Genomic DNA, 25,847 nt, shown 5'->3' on the forward strand with positions numbered 1-25,847 from the left:
GCTGGGAGCTGTAATCTCTTAGAAGCAGTGCAGCTGTCTGCAGTGTGGTTATGTGGTTATAACGTGTATTAATACTTCTGCTGTCAATCCTTGCAGGTGGGGGCTGCCTTTTTGTTCTGTCCTTGTGTTGCACCCAGTAAAAGAGTTCAGGTTCACAGCTGAGCCCTAAGGTAATAACAGTAGAAAACCTTTCTTAAATAAGCAGAGCAGGGATTTGACTTTGAATCTTATATGAGTAACCTAACCAGAAGGCAAATTTGTATTCAGGGCCCTGGTATCTTTACTTTTCCATTTAAGTTTGTAATGATGTTTTTGACAGAAAACTACTTAACTTGAAAATTCCCTGTAGAAGCTAGTGTACCACCCAGCATTAAGTCATTGCTGGTTAAATATGTCACCCAAATAGTAGGAAATATAATGTCATTTGAATAAATCATTTTTTGCATTTGTTGAGTATAATAAAATTTACAGTCCTACCTGCTGCTGTCGGGAGGAAGGCACTGATGCCTCAGTTTTCTTTTTTCCAGAGAAATAATACCTATATGGAGATGTCATTTTTCTGACCGGAAATAACACAAAGAGCATTTCTCCACATTTGCCTCGTGTGTAAAGTGGTCTTCCACTAAAAAATAATTATAATTTGTAAGGAGATATAACACTTTGACTGTAGCCTAATCTACTCTTTCACTGTTAATTTTACTGATGCATAAATGTAAAGCATCCGTATAAACAGTCCAGGATACTTGGCTAACAAAGAAGCAACAGCTGGATGAGTTTGATGTTAAAAAAATAATTTAGAAACTAGGAGGTAAAGACTAATGGGATGATCTCCAGCAGTTGTGGGATATAGCATTTATTTTAATGTAGTGCTGTTTTATGGCTTCATGCACCACTGTTGATAAAAAATTAGATACTCATCAAACTGTTCCCACTCAAAAATCAGGTTTCCAGTTTCAGCAACTTATTCACTTTCTGTAACTTCAGTCTAAGTGTATAAATATAAAGCATATATGCACAGCATACCATTCTTCAGGACAAATTTAATTGTACTATTATATATAATTCTTAAGGTGATAAAAACACAAGAGTTCCTTAATTTTATCTCAGAAAACCTCTTCACTGTTCAAGTATGAATGGGGCACGTGATAGTGTTAAAATTGGTTCTTTACCATGTTACATTTTCAAGAATAACATTGTGTGAATACTTCTAGGAAAATAAAATATGTATATAGCATCACACTGTAGACCCACCTAGCTGCTCACTCATTTTATGTGTAATATATCAAGAGTAACCAGAATTCTGGGCTGGAAAAATTGCAGTGATACAAGTGGTACAAAACTGAGCTACAACCCACGGTGTTGATTAGAGAACATTAAATGTAAGTAGTGACTCTATTTCTATCTACCCGTTAAGATTAATAGTAGAGTGTAAAAAATATCACTTGGATCTTTAAACATCAGGAAATTAACTAAACCCCTGGTTTCAGCTGCAACTGTTTCCAGTCTGAGTTGCAGATTTTCCACACAATTCAAGAAAATTACTGCACTGAACCCCACTGAAATTCTCTACATGGTTGACTGCCCAGTTTGGGCCCTGTACAAAAGACAAGAAATCTATTTCATTTTTCATTTCAAGCCTATGAATGTAAGTAAAACTTCATGTTGGAAGGGGCATCACTGCATGTATGTGGATAAATGCAAAGTTTGGGGGCAGGGACAGAAGAATCATTGCATCGTAAGAAAACAATCTTACACTATAGCATTAATACGCTTAAGCATTTCAAGGAAATAAGCTTTAAGTGCTACTTATTGTAACAGATTGGAATGTGTAGACTCCCAGTATTAGATGGGAGTAATCTCCGCAGTGCAAGGCTGATTGCATGGGTAGCAAGAGTTGGCTAATCCTTTTCGGCCAGTGGCATAAAACAAGGATTAGTTTTTCATTTACTGCAACTGAGTGGGTCATTAGGATCCAAAGACACTAATGAGCCTTAACAGGCAATTGGATTCTGGTTTCAAAGTTATGGGCTAGTTTAAAAGGAGATGATTGTGTCTTTTAATGATTTAAAACATGATGTTTGGGTGACCTTTTTTTTCCTGAAAAAAAAATGAATGAGGGATGTAACCGTGGAACACAAACCTGGAATATTGACTTTTTCTCTTGGAACTTGAGTTATTGCCAGATTCGTTGCCTTAGAGGCTGAACGGCTCATTTAGAAATCTCTCTGTTGCCTTTGCTTTTATGTTCTGCTCTTGATGTCTCCAGAGTTGACACAAGTCACATGCAATCAAGTCCATATTCCTGGTGGACAGGCACTGTCCTAATATCCTCTGACTCACACCCAGGTTGTTTGCAGCTCAGCAGTTCTGCTTCCAGACACATCACTTTGTGTTCTGATGCCAACGTCGTGCTGAGAAATTGCCTCTTGGCATGTTGTTGCTTGAGTCCTGTACCTTGCTTGATTTGATGTGAAGATGATGCTCTTTTTAGCACTCGCAACACGTTACCTTTGGAAAGGTAAATTTTTCCCCTCACCTTGCTACATCCCAGATTTTCTTCTCTTCAATGATCATTTGAATTCAGCAATAATATGTGGTTTGTATTTGGTTTCATTCAGATCAATAGATGTTGCCCAAAGAGTATAAACAATGGACATTTCCACAGTAATAGAATGTTCAAATATATACAAAAGGCAAATGCTTTGACTGTCATGATTCCCTAAGAGAAATAATGCCAAATGTTTTAATAACATGAACTTAATTTTCTGTATTGTACCGCAATCCACAAAGCACTTAAAATTATTTCAGACAGCACAGGACTCACTCCGTAGTCCTTTAAGACTTGGGTTGGGGGTAAAATCGGAGAAAGAAGTATATGGTTAAGTAAAAAAAGTTCTTGCTAGTGGGGAACCAGCTGTTACAACTGGTGGGAAGCCTGGTAGTTGACAGTCCATGATGAAACTGGGTTTGGAGCTTGGAGTTCTTGTCTGCTCCCTTCTGCTGGAGCCGGACTGCCTGGAGCTAAGCATCATCTCTTGCTGCTTTTCTCTTTTTCTCGAGGCATGTGTTTGGCTAGTTTTACTGTTCCCACAAAACGCGTGGTGCTGCGATCAGTGATGTTGCTCACAGCTGCAAAGGGCTCATGTCCAGAAGCTATGAGGATCACAAGTGATTAAAAACCTTGCTTAAAAATCATCCACAAACCCCTTTGTAAGCGACGTTTCCATCATGTTTCAGGGAGGTGCCAAGACTTTGAAGCACTCTGGCTGTTACCCAAGCAGGGCTGATGTGCACCACAATTTCAAATCGTGCCACACGGGTTGACAAATGTCACCAGATATACAATAGATGCTTCAAGGTGATTTTTTTTGCCTTGGGAATCTTGCCCCAAACACTTGACCAGTCATGTTTCTCACTGCTACATATATTGAAGGAGTTATCAAATGCAGCTGCCTGTTTCTTTTTCTCTCTCGCAGTTGGAAGAGGCTCTCAGAAATACGCCCATTGTTACCCACGTGATCTTGGAGGTCAGATGTTAAACGAAGGCCCTGACTCCTTGTGCTCATTGCAGACCTGTTGCTTGCCACCACTGGTGTGTTGTTGTAAGAAGAGCGATGCAGAACATGGCGGCTCAGTTGATTTTGGCTTTTTTTTCTTCCTTCTTGAACTTATATTATAGTACTTGTGACTCATCATTGAAGGCTGAAGAGCAGTAGAGTTCTGACAAAAAAAGAAAATATGTAAATCACAGACAATGTGGAAAACCAACACTGAACTTCTGAGGTGCTTTTAAGCCCACGTTGGCCATCCCTCCAGAGCACTTGAAGCTGGTTCTGTGAAGTAAGTCATGTAAACTTCCACTTTACCTTGAATTGTGCTCTTAACAGGTTTCAAAAAAATAGGCAGTGTATTTTTGCTAGCACAGGAGAATCACTCTGATCACAAAAACAGTGTGATAACAGTTGGACCGATTTCTCTGCTCTAGGGTAACTTTGGAGACCTGAGAGCCATGAGACTGGGCCTAGGGGTGGGGGTGACGTTGTTGCTGCATAAGCCTGTAATTCTCATTTGACGATTACAAATTAATATAGTGTAGTAGTGACTAAAAATTATAATCTGCTGCATGCCTGTTGGCACCTGCAGTAAGAATATAGTGTTATTATCACTTGTAGACAGAGTTGCATCAAAATGACCAACTGTAGTGACAGTTTTTAAAAGAATTGTTAAAAAAATCCAATAATTTGATGGACATTAGCAATTATTGTAATTGTTCAAACTGCTCTTTTAAAGAGTCCTGAGATATTCTTGTTGCTCATCAGTAGGATACTGACTTCCTACAGGTCTAAAAGCAGGATCACAAGCAGCAATATTAGCTCAGGTCTTCAGAATCTGTTGCTACTGTCTGAACTGCTGGCACTTCTATGGATATATAAAGGTGGTTTAGGTCCATGGCTGTCAATAGTAATATTCCCAACAGCTGCACACTCACATTAAAGGATTTAAAATACTAACGGTAGGCATGAGATATTTGCCTAAAAATCAAGGGATCATAAGAGGTTTTATTTTTTTCCTGAAGAATCAAAAACATTGCATCAGAATGATGAGAGAAACTCCCTTTGCACATAAGGCATTTGTGAGTTTGGCCTAAATTCTCTGTGCTGTGTGTGTGCGATTGCGATAACCAGGGTTTGCTGGGGTACAGGAGGTCCACACATTCCATCTGCTCACGTCCCTGTGCTGATTTTGTGGAAGAAGGAAAGCACAGATGATCTGAAACAGAAGAATTCCTATGTTGCCAAAATTGCTTTAGTGTTACCTTGGGTGTCTCTGTGACACACAGCAAAAGCAAAGGGCTGAGGCAAAAGTCTTTTCCAGTATGGAAATTACACGTTCACAGCAGCGTGAGGCTGGCAGCAGCATACGCCGCTTCGCATGTTTATCACAGCTCGCTCGCATATTGTAGTGTCAATATTTTAACAGAGAACATTTTACATTGCAAAAAGAAAAAAGAAAGATGCTCCAGTGGATACTGTGTGTATTTCAGCTCCCTTTGTTGAGTTTTATCTGAGCTGACACTACTGGAATAAAGTAGATTGTCAAAGGCCGGGCAGAGCGCTTTTATCATTTCTAAGTATTGGCATAAAGTAAAATAATGATTCGAATTTCTGTTTTCTGTCTTTTGTGGCTTACTTTGTCAGTTATGGTGATGTTTTTGACAAGGGAGTGCTGCTGGGTTAGTGATTTCTTCCAGAACTTCAGAAATAGTTAAGTGATCTGTTATTATCATCATATCAGGACTGACAGTTGATGGTCAGTGCTTATATATTGTCTTCGTAAATTACAAAGTGAAATTAGGAGCAGCCAATGCATTCCTCTGCTTTTAGGAGGTTAATTCCATAGGATTATTTGTCATGTACCTATATTCAGACTTGGTAAAATTCTTGGTACTTGTTAAGTTGTGCAGAACAACTTCAGATTTTTTTTTTCTGTAATAAAGCAGGGAAGATAAAAACACTGTGCTGAGTATGTGTCTTGTAAACTTGTAGTGTTTCAGGAAATATTTACATCTCTGCAGCTCTTGAGTGGAAGTTGTTGTTATAATGAATGTGTGCTTCTATTAGCTGGTTTTCTTATGTATTACAGTACAGTGGTGCTAAGCCTATTGTGGTTTTATAACCTAGTGATCTACACAGGTAACATTTAACTATACATCACATTTCTGTAGCTGAAGCACTAGTCCTTATAATTAGAAGGTTCTATCGTTGAGGGTTGTGATATGAATGCAGTTTAATTAACATACCAGGACATTAAAAAACCAACCAAACCAGAGAGAATGACAAAGTTTAAATATTGAAGTAATAATTAACTTTGCACTCATATGACTAAATGTTATAACTGCATTGTGCTGTAAGTGCAATGTAGATATGTGGTGTTACCAAGTGTAGCCAGTGTGACTGCGGTATTGGCAAAAGAAAACAGTAACCACTGCTAAATCATTTTGATAATATGGCTGAGATTTCAGGAACTCTGTAGTATCGGGTCAAAACTTAGTTGACCTTTTTATTCACTGTATATGAGAACAGAATAAACTTTGTGTAAATATTGTTAGCTGAGAAAACATTGCTGCTGTTACAGCTCAGAACACGGATTTGGGAACAATCCTTCCTATTCTTCCTCCATCAGTGAAAGCAAACATGTCTGAATTACTTTGCAGTTATAGCTGGGAGACCTGTGTAGCAATTATCATTGATGTTACAGGAGTGCCCATGGGGTACATCTTCATCCAGGGCTGCATTGTGTTACGCACAAAGAGAGATTGGCCAAGCCTTAAATGTTTTACAATTTCAAAAGCCTGGGCAGACAATGATGGGCTGGATCGCAAAATGCCAAGTGCCTCCCACAAGTGTGGAGCACATTTGGCCTCCAGTGAAGCCGATGGGAGTTAAGGTTGTTTAGCACCTCTTGGTGCCAGTCAGTCTGCCCCATCAAGTCTGTGGGACTCATTAAAAACAAAATATCAACTAAAATAATAAAGAATAAACCCTCCTCCTCCTGCTAGTTTTATAGCATCTGCAGAGGGGAAAAAGCTTGAAAAGAAATACTGGGCATTTTGAAACTGTCATTGTTGGAAATAAACCAGAATTCCTCTCTTTGGCCAGATTTTGTTAGGATGTCTTGGGAAGCCATCGTGCACCAAATCCAGTCTGGGCCATTTCCACTAGATCAACGTCACTGACAAGCCGTGCTCTGAGCAGAGTTGTCATCGAGAACTTAAGCTGGGAGAAATTTATAAAATCTGAAAAACAGCAGCTTCCAAAGTGTTGAATGTCCTTTCAAGTGCACGTCAGTCTAGGAAGATGCTGAAAGACTAAATCTGCTGAGCGAAAGAGAGGCAGATAGCAAGAAGGACAAAGTCATAGAACAAAAGACAGGCTGATGATTGCTGCCAGAGATATACACATTTATTCCTTCTTACCCCCAGCCTGTAGCAAGACTATAGGTAAGATTAATTAATGTCTGCATGCTCCAGGGTTTTCAGAGCTGGATTCAAGCGCAGTAAGGCAGATCTGCAGCACAGGTGTCCACAGCCCAGTGTGTTTCATTACATCACATCACAGTGGAACAGCACTACTCCACGTCCGTCAGCGTAAAGATGCTGCAGACAGCAGCGTTACACCAGGTAAGGGAAGCTGGCCTCATTTTTCCTGTCACAAATGCCGTCTGTGTTGAGGTTATTTTTATTGTCATTGCTACAGTCAGCATTACAGCTTCTGGCAGCTGTTGTGGGAGGCGAAAAGAAGGGCATCCATATGGCGCTGCGTATTGTATCAAAAGCGTCTGGCGTTTGGGAAGATTCTTACAAATGTCAATGGTGGGTCATTCAAGGCCTGATTTTATTTCAGCGAAGTCAATCGGGATTTTGGTGTTTATTAGTAGGAGCAGAAACAAAACCTTAATCCCTGGCAATTCTGTTTGTATTACATTGTACACAGAGTGACACAGATGTGCACAGGATACTGTGAAGAACACAGGGTCAGATGCTGCTGTCACCTGCTCTCTCACAACAGTGGGACTGAAGCCAGTGAACCTCCCAGCCCTCAGGCCTGGACCACTGTTTCAGGCCAACAATTAAATTTTCTCCATCCCCTGTGAGAAAAAAATTAAGTTTTGGGGAAGTAGATGTGATTCACTGAACTTACTTGTGCCACTCCCAGTCTCTCTGCTGATGAAGTCTCAAGATGCTGAAAGCATCACTTGGCCAGATGTGATGTTAGTTACTGCATGTGCTATGAGATGTGGAGCAGAAGAGGGCAAGTGGGAAAAAGAAGAATAAGCAAGATATCAGAAAAAGAACAGGATCATGAAGCATGAAGAAGCAACGCTGGGTGGGAAAACAGATCCCAAAATGGGTCTTGTTAATTCCAGTTGAGTCACTTTTCTTTGACACAAATGCTTTACCTCCTCAGTGTGTGCTCCCTGCTGCGCGATGGCTCCAGCGAGTGCTGGGCACTGTTCTGAGAACGTGGCCAACTGCTGCCAGGCAGGGACCTCAGCTTTTTTTACCACTTTAATAGCTTTTATTAGGACCTCAATGGCCAATTACATCAACCAAGATGAGCAGTGATCTGAGGAGATGCTGAAGTGAAGACATAGCTGGTAAAGCCATTGCTGAGATGGACAGTAGCAAAGAAATTCAGAAATCCTGAGGCAGAAATGCCCATTTCTCTTTGCTTCCGCTTCTGCAACTCCCCCGTTGTACGAAGTGCCAGCCCTGCCACCTGATGCTGCCACACCGGCCACAGTATAAAATATCTTTTCATTTGGGTTTTGCTTACAATGTGCCACATTGTTCCACAGAGCCAGGGCTCTTCCCTCTGTGGTGTTGAGCTGAACGTGCCCAAACGGTCGCTCTTCATTTGTGAAGTGGGCTGTGCTTAAGCAAGGTGCTGCTCCAGCCCAACAGGCTCTGCTCAAATTGATTTCTGCACCTGAGGTGCTTGTGCGGTGCTAAACAGGGCTCATGTCTGGCCAGCTTCTTGGATATTCTGACAGGAACACAAGGATGCTCAGAGCATCACGGATGGACGATACCTGAGTCGCTGGGGTGGGATTTTTGTGATGGATGGAGCCAATCTCCTGAACTAAGGGCTCGCTTCCTTCTCCTTGTGACAGTTGGAGGCACCAGCTGATTTCACCAGATGAGTTATCCAAAAGTGGCAACATTTGCCATATGATGAATTTGTTTCATGTGATAAGTTTGTTTAATAAGAAGCCAAGTGTTAACTGAGTCTGGTTACATTCCTGATGCTTTCTCAAAGGTTAGGAAAGCAGAGCAAGGACAAAGCACACTGTGCTTTTCAGCTTTGTTCCACTTGCCAATACTTATAACATGGTCTAAGTGCCACTCACACACTCCTGTGGCTGACAGAACTGGCTGTTTGCGCGTTCATGGTCAGCAGGAGCACTATCTCCATAAACCGAATACGTGCAAGTGCAGTCACACGGACAAACAGCAGCGATCCCTGTTCCACACACTTGTCAGCCTCTCCCTTCCCAGTTTCTAATTAGAACAACTATAAATGCAGTGCCGCAATTTCTGGAGTCAGTCCTATTTTCTTAAGATCAATGGCCAAGCTCTGAATTTCTTTGTTTCATTAAGGCTCTGGAGATCTGGATCTGTCACTGGGCAAGTCACAAGTCTTCCTGTATCTCTGTTCTCAGTGGGTAAAAATTAACATGTTAATAATGGCATAGTCATCATCATTATTATTTTTACGTGCTACAGGCTCTGTAAGAAGCGATAATGCCTTTTATTAAGCTGAACAACTGGGAAAAATGTTAACTTAATTTGACTTAGCTTCAGTTGTCATGGTGTATCTTTTGGTTGCTTAGACTGCAAGTGGAAGAGTGTATGATTAATCTCTTGCTGGGAGGGAGCTGAGTGCCTCTTACACAAAGGTTTTAGTTTCTCAATGTTTTCATGATTCCGGTAAAGCTGAATTATGATCTTGGTAACACAGGCACGACTCATCCCAGGATTCCCAGTGAAAACAGACCCACACGCCACCGCCTCGCTTCTCCACTGATGCGTCCAGCCTGTCTCATTGACTTTGTCTCTTTCCATTCTCTCGTTTCACGCATTGGCGGCTTCTCCCACTCCTTCAGAGAGGCCGAACTTCTCACTCGCACAATTGATTTCTGTGTCTAGCATCGGGGAGGGATTTTGTGAAGGCCTCTGCAGGTTTCTTTTCAAGGTCTCATCCGAAAACAACATCTCTCCCCATGATGAAATTCTGCTGTGCTGCAGCGCTGTCTGCAGGGACTGTTCAAGCTGAGCCTAAGGTGAGAAAGTCTGAGGTTGCAGCACTGGATAGGAGCACCCAGGAGGACTCCACTGCTGCCACCTAAGCCTGTGATTAAAACTCTGCAAGAGATGGATGTCTTTATGGCAGGTTTTGACATCGTGGAATATTACTGTTCTTCCGTGTTGCAGGAGAGGAGCAGTTTTCCACTAGGAAAATGGTTTATGGATGTCTGGGGTCAGTTGAAATGTTTTTATTTCAAGTACTTAAAAACTAGATTTCTTTGTACAAAATAAAAAAGCTGAAATGACAATTTGAAAACTAACTTCTGTGACTCCGGCCAGATCTGGTCAACCTTTCAGTGTTGATGGAAAACAAAACATTCCAACTGATGTTGACTCTATTTGTATCTTGCTGGTCAGCTTTTCTTGCAAAACATTGGCAGAAACACTTCAATTTCTTACCAGACCCACGATTTGTCAGAAGTCTGCGTGCCCTTAGGCCAGCATGAGGCTTGGTCCGAGCTGTCGGCTCTGGGTGCTGCTCCCAGCGTCCTTTGACCACGACTGAGGGTTTGCTGCAGAGGTGGCAGAGGAGCAGATGTTCTTGGCTTGGGAAATGGGAATCCCCATCAGTGTGGGACATTTTTTACTTATTTATGATAAAAAATGCTTCTTACTGCCAGTATTGGTTTGCTGCGCCTCAGATGTGTAACTGTCTTATTGCAATACTGAAAAGATAGGTTTTTTTAACCAGAAACATCACAAACATTCCTAGGACGGCTGTTGATAATAAATGCAGCAAGGCTGTGCTGAGCTTTTTGCTCCAAGAAGTTTGGGTGGCAACTTGGTGAAAGCAATTCTAAACTTTGGTTGAGGAAAAGCCAAGACTATTCAGTTGGGTGTTGAACCACAGGTGTCTGTTCGTGTTGGAGCACGACCTTGCTGAGCACCACTTTCACTGCTGTGGGTACCGCGGGTCTGATCCTGCTCACATCAGCCTTTCTCACCAGCACCGGGCTTACAGGAAGGGTCCCCTCTCTCCCTAATGAAGTTAAATACACTCGTACATATAGAATGCATTAAAGATGATAGTGTGCTGTAGGATCGTACCTCTGTGTCTTTATTTTCTGCTTTATTTGATCAGAGAAGGTATTCCACTAACCCGGGGTGTATTTGACCAACTCACTGCAGTGGAAGGACTGATCACCCACCATTCAAACCTCAGCTGGGGGAAGAAGGAAAAAAACCAAAACAACCAGTTTCCAGCACCTCCACCAGTTAAGATACAAGATTTATTGGCTGTTTCCTCCTACATCACAACAATCTTCTGCCAGAACATCTCTGAGACTGAGTTTTTCTTAGACTGTGCACACCAACCCACTGACACTGTTTCCAAGCTCAGGTCACCTCATATATCTGCAAAACAAACCTGATTTTGATCTGCTTTCGTTACGTTTTGTGAGTGCGCACATGACATAATTGAACTAAGCTTATCCTACTCAGAAAGAAAAAGAATTCCTACCACAGTTTAGGTAAACCAAGCAATTATTCTGTTACTAAGTGTAATTAATGCCTAATGATTTGCTTTGATTAATAGGACAATCAGCATCTGCTCCTGGATATAGGGATTAGTAACCCAAGCCGTCTCTAATATTAGAAGGCAGGGGGTTCTTTTGTGCTAAAATCTGTTTTTTCACATTCATCTCAAAGCAGAAAAGGAAAGCTCTGTGCTATATTCTAAAAGAGGAATAAAGGGGAGGTAGTATATTTTTGAAAGACTATAGATAAAACTTTATGCTGTCTTAATGAATTTGTGGTTTTGAGTGAAATCTGTGCATCTCCATCATTTAAGAAAGCAATAACTTGGGCGGAATTCTCTGGCAATTTTTGCAGGCAAAGTTACAGCCGAAACATTTAAGATTCTGCACCTTCTGGGCAGTAGAAACATCTCCTGGAACAGAAAGTTGAACTAAATACAAGTCTGTATTTGATATTTCTGTGTTGCTGATTGCTGCTAAATCTTCCCTCAGTTTAGGAAACAATAGAATGGCATTTTTTAGCAATAACTGTTATTTTTCTAAATCCCCAGATTAGTTTCTAATTTTTTTTTGCTGGATGGCTGAAGAATTACAATGCACAATGAAGCTGCAAGGCTAATAATTCTTTATCATCTTCTATTGATCCTAAAGATAGAGGTGGAGTGCAGTTAGATGCAAACACTAATCCAATCGTATAACAGACATCCCCATATGGTTAATCACCGGCTTTGCCTTAAGCCAATCAATAATCACTTTGACGAAGAAAAAGAAATTGGAATTTTTTTTGTTGAAAGATTGGCTGTCAGTCATCTGGGCTCTGAATGCTGCGTCTACCAAGTGATACCCAGGTGTTATGGACTTGTTGGTCACTTCAACATCCACTCAAAAGTAGTTCTTGTAGGGGCTGGTAGATAAGTTAGGCAACGGTTATCATCACCGGGATTATGACAGAGCCAAGGACAGACTTAACTTGAGCCACACATCTTGCTTCTTTTTACAAGCCTTTAAAAGGGACTAAACACTTTGTAAATGAGTTGGGCTTTCATTGTCGAGTAAACAAAAAATGTCCCTGAAGAGATGACATCAGTGTGCGCCGTTGAAGACAGGAGATGTGTGGTGCAGGCTCACCTGGAGGCCTTTGTTCTCCAGTCTGTGGTTGAACGTTGTGAGAATGGAGAATGAGTCCCTCCAGGCACCTGGTAAGCACTTGGTTTATTCTGTTCACGGGTGCTTCCACAGACACCTTCGTCTGCTGCGACATGTGCAGTGCTGAATGCACTGACGAGGCAGCAGAAGCGCTGGGGTTTCAAGCAGCTCTGCTCCAGATCCTCTCCGAGTTTGTTGGGTTGAGGGCCGACTCCTGTGTCTGGCCTCAGGCTGTGTCCTCTGCACCAGCTCCTCTGTGTCCAGACACTACTTCAAATTTTCTTGTGTAGGAATCCATGCTGTAATTGCAGAGGGACGCTGGCAGGTCAGAACTGGTGCTGAAGGATGATGACTGATGATTAAACATGCACTGTACATTCAGTTTAATCCAGCAAATAATTCCCTAATTCCAAATACTCAATATTCACCAATGAAGTACCTTTGACCAGGTGCGAGCTGAAACAGAAACATGGCAATAAACTTAAAAATAGCATAAAATACCTGAACACATAAAGGAAGTAACATGTGCTGTGAGATGTATTAATTAAATAGGTTGTATACTGACAATTATCTCTTCCCTTGGCTTTATTTCTTGTTGGCTTGTCTGTTTACTCAGATGGACCGTTCTGTTTCATAAACCTGCATCAGTTACAAGCTTAAGGTTTCTGATTACCTTCATAGCCTGTTCTTTTTTCCCCTATCTAATGTGGCTTTACCATGCCTTTCCAATGTGCGTTTCCTCCTGTTGCTTACCATGGTGCTGAGAGCCACGGTTTTATTTCTCCTCCTGGAAGCAAAGCTTACTTATTGTCTTCTTGTGTCCTTATGGATGACCAGAGACATGATGACTGCAGGACGTTTACTTTTGTGTCCTTCATTAGAACCAAGTTCTGTATTCATGGTCTGCCTATAGCATTTTAAAACTAACAGATGAGTAACCAGATCCTCTTGCTGTTATGCAAATCTCAGCGTCAAGTGTTACTCATGAGGTACATTGTGAGTGCATCTAGGAACCTCCAGCAGGATGAAGTAGGAGCTGTGCAAGTGTGGTTTCTGCGCTGAGTATGGCCAGGTCTGCTCACTATTAGCTTAATTAATAGAATCATAGAATAGTTCAGGTAGGAAAGACCGTCAAAGCTCATCCAGTGCCACCGCTGCCATGAGCAGGGACATCTTCACCAGCTCAGGTTGCTCAGAGCCCCGTCCAGCCTGGCCTGGGATGTCTCCAGGGATGGTTCATCCACCACCTCTCTGGCCAACCTGGGCCAGGCTCTCACCACGCTCAGTGTAAAAAATTTCTTCCTCATGTCCACCCTGAATCTCCCTCCTTTAGTTTAAAAGCATCACCCTTTGTCCTATCACAACAGGCCCTGCTAAAATTCACATGAGTTATCATACAATACACAGTCAGCTCTGAACTGGATGGTGTGAAGATACTCGAGCAGACTCAGAAAGAGTGGAGCAGCATTTTTGTGACTCTGCACTAGACCCTCTCCATCTGTGTTGCTTCCACAGCACAAGTGCAGGAGTGATTTATCTGCAAGCTGGATAACGCACCAGGGGATAAAGGCAAGGAAACAACACCCTGGGTATGTACCGACACATCAGCATTTAAAAGTTCTTCCCCCTAGCAGGTCTTTAAAATAGAAAACCTAAACACTACCAGGTACTCAACACTCAAGATGCCAGAATTTATTGCTAAAGTTATTTGTAAGACAAAATAAGTACTGCATGCAAAGTAGGAACTTGCCGAAAATAACCTGCCTAAAAGATGCTCAAAATCCAGCTCCTGGGCAAAGTCTTTCCCAACACATTCTCCAGCTGGAGAACGAGGACCATTTTGGTACATGTTCTCCAATAGGCCTCTGCATTCCTCATCGCACTGCGGTGCATCTTTTTATCTCTGCTTGTAATTAGAGCTGCTTTTTGATTGGACTTGACAGCAGTTTGAAGTGGGTTTTTGGTTCAGCAATGTCACCAGGAATTATATTAATGGAGAGCTGCCAAAGGTATTAAAAGCTACAGAGTCCCGTGTTACAATGGAGATATATTCTTGTGTCTATTCCCATGCAATCTTTGCAACATAAAAGCAGAGACAAAACATCTCCTGTGTTTCTTCCCTCCCTTGAATTCCATCTTTCACCACCCTCTTCCCTTTGCAGATTGGTGAGCGGCAGTTGCTAAATATATGCATAATAGTGAAAACCACTACATAATACATTGCATTGAAAACAGAGTCCTGCCAGGCTTCTAGGTCAAGGGAAGGAATATCTTTTTCTTTCCTAGTTAGCTTATCTTCCCATTTGTCTCCTTTCTCTTTATAAAAGAGCTGATGGGGAAGGTCTGCACTTGAAGGAGCTATTCAGAAGAAGACCTGACATTTTGAATCAAAATTCAGGCTGCCTCCCAACATCGTGTTCCCAGTGCTATTAAACAATAATCAAAGTATAATGAAATTCATATTTACTCTGAAACCAAATGCATGAAGTTATTTTATTCAAGAAAACCCAGATAATTACCTTAGAAAAGAAATCCATGACAAATGGGTGTGAAATGGGTAATTTAGGTAGAGTGTGAATAAAAGGAATGCTTGAATCTATGCGAGGAAGAAACAGGAGCCAACAGTAGGCAGAAGCACAGATGTTTGCATTCTTATTCTACAGAGAAATGCATAGAAACATGGGGACAAAGGCTTGGAAAGGGACCCCTATTTCACCAAAGTCCACCCCCCACATCAGAGATGGTTTGGTGACAGAGGTCAGGCTCAGAGGGACGTGCCAGTCCCCACGTGCCATTGTGACATGTCCCTGCGTGCCTCTCTGACATCGATAGCAAATTTAACACCTCCAGTGTGTTAAATTAACACCTTCTGTTTGTTTAACACCTTTATTGTGTGTCAGTGAGAACTTGGGTGACACTGGGGAGAAGATTTTACCCTGTGCTATGGGTAAAAGAAAAGACTGTAGCCTAAACCAATGGCACATGTCCATCTGATTTACGACACAAATGTCTTCTTGACCCCAGGACTGTCATCAGTTTAACCCTGACTTTGTGATAAATCACCCACTGCTTGAGACGTTTCTCAGGATCAGCAGATGCACCGGCTTAACTCACATGAAAATCCATCCACATCTGAGTGAAAGCAATCCAAACCTCCAAATTTGGCATTAAGAATGGAAAAAATAAATCCTCTCAGAGTCTTGTACATAGCCAGAATTAACCTGAAAAAGCATTCAAAACAGAGAAGCGCTTTGGTATGTGGATGAGGCCACTAAAACTAAAATGTTGAAGACCTTACATAGAAGGGAGTCCATGCCCATCACAGGCAAACCCTTGCCCATCTCCAGCTCCAGGGAGGTGTACAGGGCAGATCAAGAGGAGTGAGGACTTCGGTGCTCAGGTTGAAAGTCTCTGTGGCTTTTGGACCTGCAGACAAGGTGGTTTTGTCTGACTTGCCAATTTCGTCGCCTCTTTTGGACATCCCATAGTCCCGGCAGGGGCTCTCCTGCCGTGGAAATCATCACGGACCAAGCTCTGTCCCAGTCCTCTGACACCGTGGACAGAGCATCTGAGTAACATCTCTTTCTGGATGACCACTGTGTCACCGTTTCTTAAAGCTGTCCTTTATGAGATAATTCCTGAGCTGTACACTGACCCCATTGCAGTGGCCAGGTAGGAATTACCAGCGTGTGCTCAGGATTCTTGGGCAACTGTGTCAGTATGTGGCATTGCTTATCCTGTCAGTCACAGCTCTGTAGTCACAGAGGATAATGAAAGAGCATAAACCCAAGCAGGTGAAGGAGGTCTTTATATGTATTGTTTGTTGCCCTTTAATCTGTCAGTAAAGAGACAGCCATGCTGCAATTGTTAGGAGCTCTAATGCAATGAGCTGGAACACCAGCGAGGATTGGGAAAGAAGCATTTACCATAGAATCATTTTGATTGGAAGAGACCCTCAGGATCATTGAATCCAACCATTAACCCAACACTGGCACTGAACCATGTCCCTAAGAACATCATCTCTTCATCTTTTAAACCCCTCCAGGGATGGTGACTCCACCACTTCCCTGAGCAGCCTGTTCCAATGCCTGACAGCTCTTTCTGTGAACAAACGTTTCCTGATATCAAATTTAAACCTCCCCTGGTACAACTTGAGTTCATTCCCTCTCTTCCAATCACTTGTTACTTGGGAGAGGAGACCAACACCCTCCGTGCTACAACCTGCAGCAGGGTGAGCAGGGTTAATCAAACGGGAATTATTGCCACGTGTAGACCTCCAGACTGTTGCTGAGGTGAGTCCCAAATCAGTGGCAGCTTCTGTGTGACCAGAGTGGATCCTGCAGACTGCTGCTCAAAGTGATGATCCACTGGATTTCTACTGTCAAAATCCTTGCGTACGAATTTTGCCAAGTAGCCCAATCCAAGGCTGTATTCTGCTCTTGGGGATATGTATGCACGACTCCCATCAACACCCATTCATACTGAACACTCCTGGCTGGTGCCTGACACCAGGACATCCCAAGGTGATAGAGCACTGCAGAAAGGTTCATGTTCTTCAGAGGCTGGATGAGAAATGTTATTGAGCTAAAGAAACCATCAGAATCATCAGAACTACCTGCTGTGCTTCACGACAGAGCAAACTACATCAGTTCTTGCCCGTGCCCTGCCTGCCCTGCCTCCAAGCTACAGGTTTAAAAAACCCCAAGGACAGATGTATCTTCAAATCTTCCAGGGGCAAAACTTCCCACTGCAACCTTCATCTCATCTCTCAGTCTCATATTCACAAGCACAGAATTTATTGTATAATCCCCACCCACTCAGCACAAAGATCATTCTTGACACCGGAGGAAAAGTTAGTGTATGAAGAAATAGAAGAATATGTAATTGAGATTTCCCCAGAGCAGAAAGAAGTGGAGAAATCTGCCACCGCATATCATGCACCTCACTAACAGATACATATTCATTCTGCTTAAATGTATTCTGGTAGTTCTTATATGTTCCTTGTAGTTCCTAACAATTATATCTGATCTCTTTGTTAGGGACAGAAAATGTAGACTTAATAAGATGTCAACAGACAAGGAGTATAAAGTAATTGCCCATTACGCTATAAATGTGTTATAACCATTTGCCAGCGGGAAAAAAAGTCTAATTGAATGAAAACCCTTGATGGTTTCATTATGCTTCTATTAAGAGGCAGTCAGCCTTCCTGATCCAAATACAAGGCTTGATGCTTCCTGCATTTACGTCTGCAGAAAATTTGAGGCAGCTGCAATGCTACTGATGGATTTGTAGTGATGCAGAGCTGGAGTAAGAGAGATCAGAGTGGGTCCTGAGCATTTCTGAGCCAGGATGAACTGAAAACATTTACCATGCATGTGGCTGAGGAAGAAATATTCAATACAAATGAAAGCAAAGCTGAATAAAATGCCAGAGCACTTTCCAGCAATGGCAGGAATCAAACGAAGTCTGTGTGCAGGGAGAAAACAAAGTAAAGGGCTAAAGGTCCTTTCAAATTGCACTGCTAAAAAATCCAGGCTAATTATTTGCTTATTAGTTATTAAATAAAACTTCATTTCCTCCGTCCTCCCTGCCACCCAGGCAGAGCACAGCTGTTGAAATCCCTTTCTGCCTTTGCCAAGATCAGCCCAGCCTTTTTCAATCACTCACTAACTCCCCCTTTCTCTACTGCATCTTGTTCAAGCTCCTCGTCCTTGCCTTTGTGCCCTGCATAATTCCAGCTCTTCCCCACTTCGCGTGCGACCAACTTCAGCATCCTGTGCATTTGCTTCTCCGCAAACCTCTTGGCATTTTCCCCTCCTGCCACTCTTCACCGCCTTCCCTGAGGTGCTTCACAAAGTCATCCCCCTCACCTACTTTCAATACTTTTTTGAAGAACCTTTTCTTCCATGACCTAAAATAAACACAACTCCTAGTGGCTTCATCCACTTACCCACATGACAACGGGAATTGTCGCTCCTCCTCTGCATCAGCCTCATGGAATGTGTAGCTTCAGCGCTGGTGTTTGCCCATGTTTCTCCAGCCAGCTGATCTTGGTGGCTGCTGTGTAGCGGTTTCTGAGCTCCATAGGATGGGAATGGTGAGATGCTGTGGGGTCCCATCTGCACGGTGAGAAACAGCACGTAGGTTTGGATGCCTTCAAGACAACAGCAGGAGGGTCCCTCTGACCCTTTAGTTGTGGCTCCTGCCGCAGGGGTATGGTGTGTGAGTCCCACTCACAAGAAAATTTGGGGATGTGGGTCACAAGGTCAGGCAGAATGGACACTCCTAAGCTATGCTGTCTCACCAAATAAGATTTTCAGCTTGTTTTGATTGATAAATGTCATCATTTTTTTCCCAGTGGCAGTAATCACCACTATACTATGCCTTTTAATGCCTAATTTTCTTAATTGCCCTCCATGGGTCTCTGAAGCATCACACTCAGCTCCCTGAGGAGCTGCAGACCACCAATGGGAGCTTGTTTAGCACTCACTCCTTGGCTGCTTCTTAATCACTGAATCACAGGGTGGCTGTGGTTGAAGGGACCTCTGGAGATCATCCAGTCCAACACACCTGCTAGCGCAGGGTCGTGTCCAGGCGGGTTTGAATGTCTCCAGAGAAGGAGTCTCCACAACTTCTCTGGGCAGCCTGGACCAGGCTCTGGCACCTCACAGCAAAGAAGTTTCTCCTAGATTCAGATGGAACCTCCTGTGCTTCAGTCTGTGCCCATTGCCCCTCATCATCAGTTATTAAAGCAACCTGAGCAGAGGTATCTGTGCTGGTTGAGGGCCTCTCTCAGCAGCGAGGATGTTCTCCAGAGGTAGTGAAGAGCAGTCATCTCTTCTGCACGGGGTGTTTAAAGGGGTTGTAAAGCCAGACAGCTGCTTGTTTGCATGTATGCAAGATATTGTGTAAGTTACAAGACAATGAAAAATCCCACTGGCCGTTATAAATGTTAAGTGATGTGCTAACTAGGTCCAAACCAGAGGGAAAATAAATGACTCTGCTGAGCAATACAACCTCTGGCCCTAACCCTATATTTTTCCCTGTCTCTCTATCCACGTACCCACATACCCAGGCAGTGTGTTGCACACCGAGTCTTTTACAATCTGGAAATGTAACGAAGTCTGCTTTCACTCCTCCTCTCTATCAGTCTCATTTTCTTTTCAGCAGATTTGCATGCTCCTGGATTGAATTTGTACCATTATCAGCATCTTTTTAAAGCTCACGTTCGAGGCTCAGCACAATAAAAACCTGAGTTGTTTATGTAAAAAAAAATGTACCGTGTGGACAGACTGAGCAGTGAAGCTGGTGTTTGGGCATGTCTGACCCCTCGCTGTCATTTTGTTAAGGAAATTATCCCACCTTTTCATTGGATTTGGTTTTGAGGCAATCACACTCTGTTCCTCCAACCTCTGAACCTGCCGGCCATTTTCGACCACATTTGACAGTCGGTTGCCTTGAAGTTTTGCCAAGAAATAGAGGCAGGTTAGTCCCTGCGGAAGGAAGGACAGGCAGAATTCGGCTGTGACGTGAGCGTTTGGCCATCCCAACCCAACCAAGGCGATGCTGTTCCTGCCGGAGCGGGGGACGCAGCTGGGGACACAGTGGGGAGAAATTTGGGGTACCAAGAGCACATCCCCATTGCAACCGAGGCATCACTGCTTCATCTTGCTGTATTACTTCATTACTCTGAGTTGCGTTTTTATCTTTATTTAACTGGCTTGTGCGCTGAGATGAATAAGCCATTGCATAATTGTCAAATCATGAACATTTCAGTTAATTTTTCTACCTCTTTTTGGGTGGGACAAAGATACTTCTTTGTCCTGGCCCCTTGGAGAGGGTTATCCCTGTGTCTTGTCAGGTAGGCTCAACGATTCCTCTCTGCTTGGAAAGCCGCTTGTGCTTGCTGGAGCAAAGATGTCTTCTCCATTTACTTGCATTGACGCCAATTTCCTGAGCTCATAATAAGATGGTATTTCAAGATATTTGCTTTCAAAATATTTACTGAGAAACAACCCTCTCGTCTCAGATGGTTGTTGAGAGTCGTATTTCTGTGTGTGCTCCTCGGCTTCGGCAGCAAATGGTTTTGCCGTGCATCACATCCAGGCTCTGAAAGGAAAATTGCTGGTGGAGCTGTTCCCACAAGTGGAAATGTTTCCCTTCAGACAGGGCCTGGTCCAAAACTACCTGGAATTAATGGCATTTTTTCCCCCTAAGCTTTCTGAACGCTGCGGATTGAATCTGACTGCAATGAGCTGGTTTATAAATAGAGGAATCTTCTCTACTTTCAGTCTGCCTTCCCCTGAGCAGACGAGTGGTGTTGGTAATAAATGTAAAGCTTTTTGTACGTTTGTATCTCTGCTGTTTCATACAGATATAGATACTCCCTGTTCAGAAAAACCCAATGGAAGAAATGTAGCTAAAATGCTGAATTTTGTACAGCCCAGTGTGCTAACAGACACCGAGCTGCTGCACTTTACACTATTTGGGGTAGAAATCAAATAGAATGAGATGATAATAAACAAAAATGGGTGTAGAAGATAAATGAGAATCACTAAACCTGTGTTGTTTATGATTAAATGTCACTATGGGTTTTAACACCACAAAAACAAGTCAGTTCCAAAATACCAGAATTGCTTTACTACTTTTGGCCTGTATCTCAGTAGTTTTTACATTTTCTCTTGGTGTAACACAGTCAAGGGATACAAAAGTGTTAGTATAAATTAGAAGTAATTCTGCTGACGTCTTTAGACAAAATTTTCATCTTGAACGTGGAAAAATAGATTTCTTTCTTAATTGAAGTTTTGACCAATGCGATTAGATTGGTATAAACAACAGCAAAGCCCCAAATCTGGGAAAAACAACAAAGCAGAACAATCTTCTCAAAGAAGGACAATCCAACCCCTGCAAAAGCTGCCAAGGATTACTGTAAGGCAATAATTAGTGACCATTGCTACTGGCTCTCTGATGCAGGGGGAATATTGATATAATCCTATTAGTGTGTTGCTCTCATTAATGTACTTATGTCAATTAGCTGAGCATTTTAGCAGAAAGGTGAATTTATGAAATGGTGGTGGTGTGTGGTTTGTGGTTTTTTTTTTTTTGCCGGCCAACATAGATTTCCAGTGCAAAAATCACTTTTGAACACCCACCAAAGATCAGGGTCCATTAATGAATCTTATCTGACACTAATGTTGTCTAATTACATTAAAATGTCACAACTAATTTAATGGTATCAGAGCTCCCCACTCCATAAACAAACACAAGTTTGGTTACATTTCTGAAGAATTTCGGTTTTGATCAGGAAAAAGGAGAATGGAAATTCCAGTTTTGATTATTTTCTACGTGCTTTTGATAATTTTCTACAGTTTCCCCAGCTACTGAGTCTGGTTGTAGTGGGTGGGAAAGGAGGGACCGGACACCGCAGTGAAGACGCAGTGAGGGTTTTCATCACTCCAACACACTTGAGCCCTGAAAATGAGTTGAAATAAGACAATGAACCGACAACTCTTCAAATGACTGATAAGTGGGGCAAAGAGAGGAGATCTTAACCTAATTCGCACTGATTTTTTTTTTTTCTCAACAAAATAAAACAGCAGACTCTTCACAGTTGCCAGAGCTGGAGCCTCAGTACGAGATTATGAGAGATGCATCCAGGGACTAAGTTCAGACACAAAAGCATTTCTGATTGGTGTCCTGCAAGATGAAATTCTGTTATAAAACCTGCTGTTCATTTTCCATTGAAAGAGTAATTTGGGAAACTGTCTCTCTTTGTGCCCTAACTAGGCAGCAGATGGCTCCAGATAAGTTTTACTTGGTCCTATTGATTTCACTGAAGGGATTTAATTTTATTTCTCAGCAGAGCAGATTAAAATATGGGAGGTGCTTTATAAGGTTCTGAAATGGTGGAAACCTGCCCTACGGCATCAGTCCATCACCAAGAGCACCTCTTTGCCTTGTGTGATCTCAGAGATGTCCCCATGGTCCCCTGTAGCAGCATTCAGGACCACACAGAATCACAGAATCACGGTATGTTTGGGATTGGAAGGGACCTGGAAAGCTCATCCAGTGCAATCCCCCCCTGGAGCAGGAACACCCAGCTGAGGTTCCACAGGAAGGTGTCCAGGCGGGTTTGAATGGCTGCACAGAAGGAGACTCCACGACCTCCCTGGGCAGCCTGGGCCAGGCTCTGGCACCCTCACTGAGAAGAAGTTTCTTCTCAAATTTAAGTGGAACCTCTTGTGTCCCAGTTTGTACCCATTGCCCCTTGTCCTATCATTGGTTGTCACCAAGAAGAGCCTGGCTCCATCCTCGTGACACTCACCCTTTATATATCTATAAACATTAATGAGGTCACCCCTCAGTCTCCTCTTCTCCAGCTCCAGAGCCCCAGCTCCCTCAGCCTTTCCTCACACGGGAGATGCTCCACTCCCTTCAGCATCTTTGTTGCCCTGCACGGGACTCTCTCCAGCAGCTCCCTGTCCTTCTGGAACTGAGGGGCCCAGAACTGGACACAGTATTCCAGATGGGGTCTCATCAGGGCAGAGCAGAGGGGCAGGAGAACCTCTCTGACCTACTGACCACCTCCCTTCTAATCCACCCCAGGTACCATTGGCCTTCCTGGCCACAAGGGCCCAGTGCTGGCTCATGGTCATCCTGCTGTCCCCAGGACCCCCAGGTCCTTTTCCCCTGCACTGCTCTCTAATAGGTCATTCCCCAACTTGTACTGGAACCTGGGGTTCTTCCTACCCAGATCCAAAACTCTACACTTGCCCTTGTTATATTTCATTAAATTTTTTCCTGCCCAACTCTCCAGCCTGTCCAGGTCTCGCTGGATGGCAGCACAGGCGATGCTGTTGGCAAACCCTGTGCAAAACACAGACAACAAGCAGACAAAGGAGGAACAGATGACTCTCAGGAAAAGATGTGTGATGTGATTTTTATTTTATTTATTTATTTTTTAAAGCTCATCCCCAGTGTGTGCTTAATAAATCATTAATTGCTGTTATTTCCAAGCTCAGATCCATTTTCACACAAATGCAGTTTCAACTCCAGTGATAAAAAAAAAAGATGATGCTTTTTTGTTGATTCTTCTTCAGTGGAGCCCTGAAGCAATAAACCAAATTGACTGCTAAATTTAGACAAGAACACAGTCTGGCCGAGTCATCTCAGAGGCCATAAATTTATTAATAAGGGAGATCAAGACGAGTCAGGAAAGAATCCCTGAGATGCAGATCTGCTTCTCCTTTTAGTGGGTCAAGGATAGTCTGGGACATGAAACACATATTGTGTTCTCCAGTTTGCATGTCTAAGTCTAGGTTTTTTCTCTTAGCTATGAAAAAAACCCTGCAATAAGGAACAGCAACTGCATGGACAGCCCTGAGCAAGACTTGCCCGTGCTGGTGAGGGGGCTGGAGCACAAATCTGATGAGGATATCAGGAAAAATTTCTTCATGGAAAGGATTGTCAGGCATTGGAACAGGCTGCCCAGGGCAGTGGTGGAGTCACCATCCCTGGAGGGGTTTCAAAGATGTGTAGATGAGGTTCTTAGGGACATGGTTTAGTGGTGGACTTGGCAGTGTGGGGTTACTGGATGGACTTAATGATCTTAATGGTTTTTCCAACCAAAATGATTCTGTGATTCTGCGATTCTGCGCTGAAGGGCTGCTTGTTCCATCCCTGTGACTCCACACTTCTTCCTCTACCTTTAGGATTCCTGTGTTTTTCAGCAGTGGGTGGGTAACATGCTTTTTTATTAGCAGTATTTATTATCTGTTACCTAGCAAAGGAGTCCCTGGGAGTCTATTTGAAGCCCTCGCTGGTGCCTGCATATTTTTTGCAAAGCAGGTGTGATGACTGATGCTCGGGCATATTCCTCACACAGTACTTATCCCCTTATCTTAGACTTTGTATGGAGGCAGTTGGGTGTTTCACAAGTTTCTCCAGGTAAGAAAACAAACCCACAGCAAGAAAAAGTGATGTGTCTCCAGTGCTGCACCAATGAGGATACAGCCAAGCAGAAGATCCATTGCATGGCAAGGCAGGGAGAGAAAGAGGTGGAATATGAGCTGGGATTTAGTTCCCCCCACTGGAGGAAGGGATTGAACCTCATCTTTCTGGGTGAGGAGAACAGGCAAGTGGGTGTCACTTCAGAGCAGTTAAGGGCATAGTCGGCCCTACTGCCCTTCCTCATGTCCTTGTGCTGCACAGACCGGGCACGGTGTGGCAAGAACTTCTCTCCTGAAGAAGCCTGGAAGCTTCTCCAGGCACTAGAAACTAGACCTGGCTTTGAAAGACATGTGTCCCACTTCTCTCATGATCTTCCTGCCCCACACAATGCATTTCTCCTGCAAGGGCAACACAGGTACGGCCAGGAGGGTCACAGATTTTTTCATAGTTTTATGTGTCCATTGGGAAAACACCACCAGATGGGACAGACCTTGTGTCCAGAAACTGGTTAGTGCTGGAAGAGGGACTGAGACATTTGCTTAGAGCTGTTCCTGTCTGTCATCTTATCCTCCTGTCCATCCTGGGTTTTCTGTCCCACGATCTTCTTTCATTTTGTCTTCTCCCATTCACACCTGGGGATCAGTGTCCGCAAAGGTCTCGTTCAGCTTTGCAGTGGCAGATTCTGGCAACAGCTGCACCTGCAACAAGGAGTATGTTAAAAACTGGGAAAGATAAGAGGGACACTGGAAACCAAAATGTGTGGCAGGAAAAGTGTCAGATGAGAATGGAGGTGGTCTGTACTACCTTTTATTGCCGGAGAGCCCGTTTTCCTGCAGTAATGCATTTCTGCAGGAGCTGGTGAAGGCAAACACGAATGGGTTGTGTGATGCTGCAGGTGCTTACTCTGGGGTTAGAGCTTGCACTCAGGAAAATTACAGCCTTTCAGTTACTTAGCAGGAAGATCCCACTTTCATTTACTTTGCCACAACACTTGTGTGTCCCTCACCCCTGCGAGTCAGGGAGAGAAAGACGCTAACTCGCTTCTGTGCTTAGAACACGAGCCCAAGGCTGGGGGACTGCCACGAACTTGACCCTCTCACCAATAGCATCTAATTAGAGGTTCTTAGGGACATGGTTTAGTGCCAGATTTAGGTTATGTTTGGACTCGATGATCTTAAGGGCCTCTTCCAACCAAAATGATTCTATGATTCTATGATTTAATCATCAAGTTTTCAAAATCTATCAATGATTATGAAGATTATAACTCAGACTAACTAATGCAACTGCTTGAATTCATAGCCGGTCCCCCAAGTAACAGCATGAATCCAATTCACTTCCTCCAGGTGACTTCAAAGAGACTTTTTACCCGACTAAAGGGAGTAGAACTTGATCCACAACATCACACAAAA

Source organism: Patagioenas fasciata, chromosome 5 (assembly GCF_037038585.1).
Source record: "Patagioenas fasciata isolate bPatFas1 chromosome 5, bPatFas1.hap1, whole genome shotgun sequence".
Classification (NCBI taxonomy): domain Eukaryota; kingdom Metazoa; phylum Chordata; class Aves; order Columbiformes; family Columbidae; genus Patagioenas; species Patagioenas fasciata.